At 49.8% G+C, this 9718-nt stretch overlaps 1 protein-coding gene across 2 annotated transcripts in view; it reads left to right on the top strand.

Moving 5' to 3' along the window:
- Psap (prosaposin) overlaps positions 1-9718 on the top strand; it is a 32878-nt gene that overhangs the window by 4712 nt on the left and 18448 nt on the right. Inside the window, exon 1 of one of the 2 annotated variants that reach the window (XM_059281602.1) lies at positions 9494-9598. The exons of the other annotated variant lie outside the window; for it this stretch is intronic. The gene's annotated coding sequence lies outside the window, so the exon portion shown is untranslated. Of the gene's footprint in view, positions 1-9493; positions 9599-9718 lie in introns of those variants that run through there. 2 annotated transcript variants of the gene reach the window in all.

Genomic DNA, 9718 nt, shown 5'->3' with positions numbered 1-9718 from the left:
ATTTTTGTTAAAAGCACTGCCGGTCACCAAGGCAGCGCCAGGGGACCCACTGCATCCATCACCTGGATTCTAGGAGAGGCCACCTGGTTTGCTGTGGCGGATCATTCCCCATAAGTCTTGCCTTACCTAGCCTCATTTCAATCATCACGTTGCACAGACAGGTGTGAATTGAGATTTTAATCCCCACAGAGGGGCTTCTCTCAAGTCGGGTCTTTTCAGGTCATAACCCACCGTAGGAAGTAAACTATAGCTTCAGGGTCTGTTTACTTGTAACTACTCAGTGGAGGAGGGGGCTCAAAGTGGCCTTAACCTTTTTTGGGGATGACAGTGTCTTATGTAGCCCAGGCTGACCTTGGACTTGCTATGCAGCTGAGAATGACCTTGAACTCCTGATCCTCCTGCCTCCACCTAAGTGGGGGGAATTACATGTGCTTAAAAGAAAAAAAATTAGGGGTTGGGGATGTAGCTCAGCAGTAGAGTGCTTGGAGGCGCAAGGCCCTGGGTTCAGTTCTTAGCTCCGGAAAAAAAAAAAAGAAAAAGAAAAAAAATTGCCTGCGATTTCAGCATTTGGACGGCTGAGATAGGGAGGATCTTGAATTTGAGGCTAGCCTGGGCTAGGCAGGAAGTTCAAGGCTAGCCTCCACTATATATTGAGATAGTGTTGCAAGAAAAATGCAAAGAAATGCAATTGATCCTGTTGGCCTTGAGTCATCCCATCCCTCGTGAGTTCTGATTCACCCGCACCCAAAAACAGACTTCTTTTTTCACTTGTGAACTTGGACTCTAACACATGGTGGGTGAGCACCCTCCTGCCAAGTCACACTACAGCCCTTAATTGTTTCTTTGGAAAAATAAAAATCTGCATATGCAGTTCATCTGACCAGAGTCTGGTTAAATGGGCCTCTCTTCCCTGAGCTCTTGGGTAGGTAGGAGGGTCCTATGATGGCCTTGGTCTAACTCCAGGCCCATACCGTAGCCAAGGTCACACTGATAACTGGAAGAACGCTAGCTTGTTTGGACGACTCCACCACTGAGAGCCTGTGACTGTAGCCCATGTGTGCTCCCTGAGGCTCTTAGGGCCTGTGGCTTCAGTGTGGCACGACTTACAGGGTGCCACTCAGACTCTGGAGAGATTTCATGGCTTGTGTTTTAATGCTGTCCTGGGTGCTTAGCATATTCCAGGTCCTGTCCTATCTTCACAAAGGCCTGAGGGTACAGATGTTTGTTTGGGGCTACTCTTCGCCCATCCAGTCTTACTGCCTTTCCTACCTAGTCAGAAAGTAAAGACATGCTAAAAGAATAAAATGCCCTTTTAACCTCTTTGTAGGGAATGAGGACAGGTGCCCAGCCTCGGAAGTCGTCGGCTGTTGGCTGGGGGTGGGGGGTGTCTCAGGATGCTCACTCTTTGCTCATGTTCCGTTGGCAGGGCTGTCCAAATACCACAGCGCAGGTGGTGAGTGCTTGATGCTAGGCCTGGCCTCGGCTCCGTGTACAGCCCCACATGGTAGAGGCAGAGAGAGCCCTGACTCCTGGCTGGCTTTCCTTTGATCTCCAGAACACAGGTGCATGTGTGTGTGTGTGCACACACACACACACACACACACACACAATTTTTAAAAATATATTAAAAAACAAAACAAAACAAAAAACTCTCTGTGCTGGATGTAATTTCCATGCATTCGCTTTCTAGAATGGTGACATGGTGGCAAGCTAAGCCTGCCCAGCACAGAGCATCCTTAGCTGCCTGCAGTGGCAGCCCCTGACCCCCCCCCCCCCCCCATGCTGTGTCTGGGCCTGCCTGCCGGAAACAGCTTTGCTCACCTTGGCTCTAGGGAATCTCAGTGTCAGGATGTGCAGTTGAGGGACTGCTCCGGTGGGAACAAGTGGGTCAGGGTTGGTGAGCTGAGCATAGAGAGGTGGCGGAGGTGCCCGCGTGGGGCAGATGCTCTCCCTCAAGCTGAGACGCCATTACAGCTGTCACTTGGGCCGTGGCTAACCCCTTAGTGTCTGTACACATGGAGGCAGCGCGTCGTAGCCTAGCCTGCCTGAGTTATGAGTAGCAACAGGAACCCCCAGTTTCACCTGCTGATGATGCCGAGAAAATCCTGTTTAGCAAAAGGTAGCTTTTTTTTTTTTTTTTTTTTGGTTTAAAGACAGGTTCCTGCTTGTAGCCTAGGCAGGCCGGCCTCTAACTTACTGTGCAGCGCAGGCTAACCTTGAACGTAATCCTCCCAGTTCACATACTGGAGTGCTGGCTGGAATTACAGGTGTGAGCCACCCTACGGTGCCTAGCTTCTGTCAGTTCTGTTTTTTTGGGTGTGTGTTTGTGTGGTGTCTGGTGTGCATGCCTCTCAAAGGCCAGAGAAGGCTCACAGGCATACTTTATTAGACTTCTCTTTATTCCCTTGAGTCCAGGTCTCACTGAACTAGAGAGGTCAGCTGGCAGCCAACAAGTGGCAGCCATCCTTGTGTCTGCCCCGACAGACAGTGACAGCACTAGGTGAGGGTGTGCGGCCACTCCCAGTTCATGTGGGTGTGGGGCTCTGAACTCAGGCCCTGGGGCTTGTGCCGCAAAACTCCTGAGCCACCTCCCCAGCCTGTCTTGTCAGGTTCTTGATATGTATTTGACAGGTTGTTCTGAAGTGTGTTGGATTTGAGTTGGAGGGAATTGTCTAGCGCAGGGAAGGACAACTTATTTTTTTTTTCACTCAAGGGCCTTACATGCCAGCCAAGCACCCTAGACTCTGAACTCTACGCCTCCATTTTCTTGTGGGAAACTGGAATTCCAGGCTACTGGCAGTGTCTGAAATGGACAGGAAGAGGAAGGGCAGGCTGTTGCTCTACCTAATGAGAATGCCTGGGAAGTCCCCAAGGCCAAGGCCTGCTGCTTGGATAAGGGCTGGCTGGTCTTTGATGCGGGCTATTGACAAGCATTCCAGAGTATTGGCTTCTCGGCTCTTAACTAAGCCTGTTCTCCCGCTGGCCACCAGGCAGGAAGTTACTGATTCAATATCCGCCCCCATTGGGGATTGAACTCAGGGCCTCTTCTCATGGGCTAGGTATTCTGGATTTGCGAGAGCCCTGAATACATCGACCTGCTTGCTTGTTTTTATTCTTGGTACTGGGGACTGAGTTCAGGACTTTGTGCAAGTTAAGCACCTGCTCTTCCATTGAGTCACAACTCCAGCTCATTTTTTTTTTTTAAAGATTTAGTTATTTTATGTGTATGGGTGTTTTGCCTGCATGCAAGTTGTGTGAGGGTGTGTGTGAGGGTGTCAGATCCCCTGGAACTGGAGTTATAGGTATTTATCTATCTATTTATATATTTATTTTTGAGGTGGGGTCTCACTATTGTCCTGGAACTCACAATTTAGATCAGGCTGGTCTTGAACTCACAGAGATCCACCTCTGCATCCAGAGTGCTGGGACTGAAGGTGTTATACTACCATGTCCAGCTCAGGGTTGGCATTAAACTCAGATCCTCCTTTTGATCTTGATTGCTCTGCCTCTGCCTCCCCAGTCCTGAGGTTATGGGTGTGTACCTTTGTAGCATGAATCTTGAAAGTTCTTATTAATAAAAACAAACCCAGGGCCAGGTATTGAGGTGAATGCTGGAAGATCAGAGAAGCAGAACAAGCCACAGCTACCTCACCTTGCCAGTTCCTCAGCTGATCCTGTTTACTCAGACTGGAAGCCTCTGAGTCCTCATCCAGAATGGATCTCAGCTGAACTGCTGCTCCAAAGCCTGAAAGCTTAACCAGCCAAATACTGCTAGTTTCTGGTCTTCACGCCTTATATATCTTTCTGCTTTCTGCCATCACTCCCAGGGATTAAAGGCTCACTTCTTGGGATTAAAGGCGTGAGTCACCATGCCTGGCTGTTTCTAATTTGGTCTTGAACTCACAGAGATCCAGAGGGATTTCTGCCTCTGGAGTGCTAGGATTAAAGGCGCGAGTGCCACCATTTTCTAGCCTCTGTATCTAGTGGCTGTTCTGTTCTCTGATCCCAGATAAGTTTATTAGGGTGCACAATATTTTGGGGAACACATTACCACCACATACCTTATCGCTGTGCCTCATTTCAAATTACAGTTTTATTTATTAATTTATTTGGTGGCGGTACTGCTCATTGAAGCCAGGACCTTGTGAGTGCTAGGCAAGCACTTTACTAGTGAGCTAGATCCTCAGCTGCTCCCCACTTAAAAAGGTGGGTACAGCAGGACACAGTTCCACGAGCCTTTAATCCCAGCACTCGGGAGGCCGAGACAGGTGAATCTCTTGAGTTCGAGGCCAGCCTGGTCTGTATAGAGTTCCAGGACAGCCAGGGCTGCATGGTGAGACCCTTTAATCTCATCACCCAGAAGCACGGGGCAGAGCTCTTGTGAGTTTGAGTCCATCCTGATCTACATTGTGAAATTGTCTCAGAACAAAACCAGCTGTGGTAAGTACAGTGGTGGGTATGGGGACTGGCTATTGTAAAAGCACTAGCTACCTTTTGTTTTGTTTTGTTTTGTTTTTCGAGACAGAGTTTCTCCGTGTCGTTTTGGTGCCTGTCCTGGATCTCACTCTGTAGATCAGGCTGGCCTCTAACTCACAGAGGTCCGCCTGGCTCTGCCTCCCGAGTGCTGGGATTAAAGGTGTACGTCATCACCGCCTGGCCTAGTTACTTTATTTATTATTCATTTTTTTTTTTTTCCAAATCCAGTGAGGTTTCAGAATATAATCCTTTGGAGTCTAGGTTTTTGAGACGGGGTTTTGCTGGTCTTGGCTAGCCTGGAGTTTGTTATGAAATTGCTGCCATCCTCATCATGCCTCTGCCTCCCAAGTGGGGATTACACGTGTGCAGAGCCATGGCTGGCATCAGGTTCAGTAGTCAGTAGTCCAGGCTGGGTATGGAGCCGAGTGCTCTCTCATTGCCAACTTGGTGTGGCCTTAGGCCAGGGACTTAATCTCCTGATTTCTTCATGTGCCACATGGCGTTCATTGTTACCCTCTTCCTGCATTGCCCTGAGAGTTTGCCTGGTGAAGTTCTGTTGGCTGCTCCACACTGATAAGCATGTTATTTATTCCTATTGTCCCACCAGCATCGTGACCCTCCTCTGCCCTTGGCTTGGTGATTGCCGTGACGTCTTTCGTTTCAAGGGATGCTGTAGATTAGCAACAAATTTAAATAACTTATTAAAAATGTGTGTGCTGGGCGTAATTATGGAGTTAGGAAAACTAGTAGTAGGGTAATTAGCCAGCAACTAGGAGGTAGCTGAGCCAGGTTAGGCTACCAGGCCAGCCTTTAATGGCATCGGTGGATCCCAACCGCTTTCTAAACACTTGGGTCTAAACCTGCTGTCAGTGACTGTGGATTCTGGGGTGAGTCTGTTCAAGTCCCGAGCCTGGCTTCCCCGTGCATAAAGTCGGTGAGCTGTTGAGATTGAGTAATAATAGAAGCATCCAGAAAGCAGGTTTAAGGACTAGCCGAGAACAGAAGTCTCCTCCCAGCCTCACTCAGTTATACACTGCCCTTTCTCCCTCTTTCCAGAACCTCACACCCTGAACTGTACCCACAGACCCATCATTTATTCATCTTTTCCTTCTTTAACCGCAGTGGTCGTATGCCGGCTGTTTGTGCTTCTTGGTCTCTTTAGACAGGCAGAGAAGTGGAAGGGGGGGTACAGTGGACCCCATGATTTGTTCAGTGACCACCAGCTGGTCTCCTCTGCCACGGACTGGGTGATAACCAGACACAGAAGCGGAACCCCCTGCCCTGTGCATTGTGATCATGTGGATCTCATTCATGGGACAGCATCTCACACTCCGCCCTGTCTGCCTTGTAAACTCACTATGTGTTGCCCAGATTGGTCTGGAAGTATTGGTGATCCTCCTGCCTCAGCAGGGGTGAGTCACTTCTGCTCTCCAGGCTTTTACAAGCCAGTTAACAATGCAGTGTAGCCAGCTCCTGGAACCAACCCTTCACCTGGCTTGCTTTACCAGTTGTGTGCACTGTTTTGTGTTCAGGTTAAGCATCAGGAATTTATGTCTCGTACATCGTTTGCTTCTCCCTAGAGGGATCTCTTCCTGGTTTGCAGTTTGCTTTGCCATTACAGGGTAGGCGGGCAGGGGAAGACACCAACTTACTGACCAGACTGCAAACTGGGCAGATTTTTACCAAGTTCCCCAGGAGTCTCATTTCCTCTTCCAGTATTCCTGTCTAGTTGTCATACCCCCTAGCTGTTTAAAGTGGTTAGGAGGTGGTGGGGGTGGGGGTGGTGGTGGTGGTGGTGGTGGTGGTGGTGGTGGTAGTGGGGGCTGGTAAGATGGCCCAGCATGTAAAGGTGCTTGCTTCCAAGATTGGAGTCTGATCCCTGGGACTCACATGGTGGACGGAGGGAACTGACTTGCAGGTTGTCTGACCTCCACTTATATGCATGCACATGTGTGCACAGACAGAGTAAGTTGAATAATTTTTTTAAGTGTACATGACCTTGTGGGTCTTCCCTGGAACATCTTCCCCTGAAAATACCCTCCCTCTGTTCCTTCAAGTACATCTTCCCCCGAAAATACCCTCCCTCTGTTCCTTCAAGTCTGCTCAGATGTGGCCTTAGAGTTCCCACTGCTCGCTGGAACTAGCCCCTCACTCATTCCACCCTGACGCTGCCACAGCTTTGTGTTCCTTTGAGCATTAGTGTCTGAAGATTACACAGCAATGCTGGGCACCGTCAGGTGCCGGTGTGGATGGTGACTGAGGGCAGTGTGCATGAAACCGAATGCCAACAGTGCCAAAGGGGACCGGGACATGGCTCAGCGGGTACAGGCGCTTGCCACCAAGCCTGGACTACCGAGGTCCTGTTCCTGGGACTCGCATGGTGGAAGGAAGAGAATTGACGGGTCGTCCTTTGGCTTCTCCACGCATGCTGTGGTGAGGGTTTGTGCCTGCACGTATAAACAAATAAATGTCATTAGGGACTGGAGAGATGACTCAGTGGTTAAGAAGAGCACTGGCCGCTCTCGGAGAAGACCTGAATTCGATTCCCAGTCCCCCCATGGCAGCTCACCACCGGCTGTAGCCCCAGTTCCTATGAACTGGGTACCCTTTTGGCCTCCGCTGGCGCTTTACTCACACATACCTGAAAGTAAAATAAATCTTTAAAAAAATGTAATTAAAAGGTAGTGTTACATCTCATTAGCTTTTTCAGTGCTCACAGAGTAGACTGAGACAGGGTCTTCTCCTGTGGTTATGGGTGGCCTCAAACTAATGGCAGCCCTCCTCCTTCAGCTTTTCTCCCGTTGGAATTACAGCCGTTTGCCACCATACCTGGTCTGGCTGCTTCTCTCTGTCCTGTCTCTCCTGCTAGTTGTGCTAAAGCAATCGGTCTCCCTACTGATGAGCTACATTCCCAGCTTGCTCGCTCGCGCTCTCTCTCTTTTATTTTTATTTTTTATTTTTCTTGGTTTTTGGAGACAGGGTTTCTCTGTGTAGTTTTGGTGCCTGTCCTGGATCTTGCTCTGTTAGCCTCGAACTCACAGAGATCCGCCTGGCTCTGCCTCCCGAGTGCTGGGATTAAAGGCGTGCGCCACCACCCGGCCACCAGGTCTCTTATTTTGAGACAGAGTCTTAACAAGTGTCGTGGGCTGGCTTTGAACTCCTAGTCCTGTAGCTTCGCACGCCTTGATTTGTGACCTTCTTGCCTCAGCCTCCTGAATAGCTGGGATTGCAGGCCCGTGTCCTCATGCTGGGTGCATCCAATCTTTATCAGGATTAAATGAAGCATTTTGTGTTCTGATGTTAGCATTAAGACATTGTGTCTGGGAGTTGACAAATCCAGTGTGACTCTTTGGGCTCTGGTGAAATACTAGCTTTCACAGTAGTTTGTGATCAGGCTGGAGGGACACCCCCTCTAATGCCTGTGGGAGATGATTTTTCTGTAGGTTGTAGGACTCAGGAAGCGAGGTGAATCTGAAAAGGGAACCAGCTGTAATTTGGGGAAGTGGTTTTGTTCCCCACACTTTCAGGACTTGGCGGTTCTCTCTGGTTCTCAGGGTTTGATTTGAGTGGGCAGTGCAGGGAGACCTCTGTGGGCAGACTGCAGTGCTGTATGAGACTGTCACCATGACACCTGTCTGTCATTGTGCACGCTAATGAAAAACTAGTGACAAACCCCAGGAAGGAGACAAGTTTTTCCCTCGGGACGAACTTGTGTAGAAGTTACTGCAGACTCTAGAGAGCTTTCGCTCCTGTGGATTGTTGGTGTCAGTGTAAGTGTGTGCGTGTGCAACTGTGTGCGTTTCTGGGCATAGGACCCAGGGCTTGTGCATGCTAGGCCAGTGCTTAACCACTGGGCCCTGCGCTCCTCCTCCCCAAACCTCTCGACACCTGGCTGGTGTTGTTTTAACACACAGCTGCCTCTGTGTTTGGTCTGTTGGGCCACATGTAAGATACTTCTGGAAAGAAGAATTGACATGAGAAGCGTGCAGTACGCCTTAGATGGCACCTTCAGTAGCAGATGGGCATGGGCTGCAGCCAGAATAGCCAGCCCTTCCCGAGGTAGCTTTCTACTCAAGGCAAGTTGACTTAGACCTCGTGAGAGCAGTGGGAGAGCTGAGCAGCCAGCCTGAATGCTGGGCCTCAACTCGAGTCACCAGAGGAGGGTTGAAATGTTAGGTTTCCGTCAAAGGGAGCCAGAGTGACTTTGTAGGCTGCGGCATGCTTGTGTCTGAGACCTTCGCTCTGAGCAGCTACACACGGCAAGTTCAGATCAGCGTTTTCCCATTGGTAGGGTGTGCCTGGTCGGTCATCTCCAGTGATGCCACTTGCCAGGGCTGCATGGCCCATTGTGCAGGTCCATGCTGGTGAGTGAGGCTGCATGGCCCAGTGTGCAGGTCCATGCTGGTGAGTGAGGCTGCATGGCCCAGTGTGCAGGTCCATGCTGGTGAGTGAGGCTGTTTCCCAACCTGACACTTGCTGGGCCAACAGTGGAGCATTGATTGCCATGAACGACTAGCTCGCCTGAGGTTCTAGAACTATGCCGCTGTGCCTCTGGCCTTGCCTGTACCTTCTCACCTGGTTGGAGCCTGAGCTGTTCTTCAGGACAGGGTGTGTTGCTCATGGCCAGGCATATTGCAGTCTTATCTAAGTATCTGGAAGTTTATCTCATCATCTGATGTGTGACCCATTTGCAGGAAGAACCTTATCAGAATCCTTTTCTTTGGAGTTGAGGTCTCACAGAGCTATACAGTTCAACTCAGTTCAAGTTCTGTAAGCAGGACTCTGTAAGGAAGCAAATACGTCATGCCAGTGAAGGCCTCAGGGACCCAGCTGAGTGGAGAGACAGGCGCTGCCCTGTATCCATTTCCCTGAGAAGTGTCTGGGGGAGTGAGGGTAACACTGCCTCTCTGTTTCTAAGCAACGTGGCTGTTGCCATGGTGATGCATTCCCCAGGCAGCAGATGCAGTAAGCTGTGGAATGCAGTTGCTCAGGGAGCCTGAGCATTTTCCCTCTTACTCTTTTGGTAACCAGATTCCAATGGTGTTAGCACAGGTTATATAAAATGGTTAAAAGGAAGGGCACAAGGATGGTCCAGTTATAGAGGCTATTCATGGAATAGCAGGTAGGTGCATGTTCCAGGCAAGGTGGTAGCATTGCACCCGTGACTTGCCATGCCCTTTGCGGAGGCAAGCCTGATAAATGATGAAGACTTGTTTGGAGATGTTCTGGTGAACATAGCGTT

Source organism: Peromyscus eremicus, chromosome 16_21, assembly GCF_949786415.1.
Source record: "Peromyscus eremicus chromosome 16_21, PerEre_H2_v1, whole genome shotgun sequence".
Classification (NCBI taxonomy): Eukaryota; Metazoa; Chordata; class Mammalia; order Rodentia; family Cricetidae; genus Peromyscus; species Peromyscus eremicus.
The sequence above is the reverse complement of the archived record's forward strand: the minus strand, read 5'-3'. Positions and strand labels throughout refer to the sequence as shown.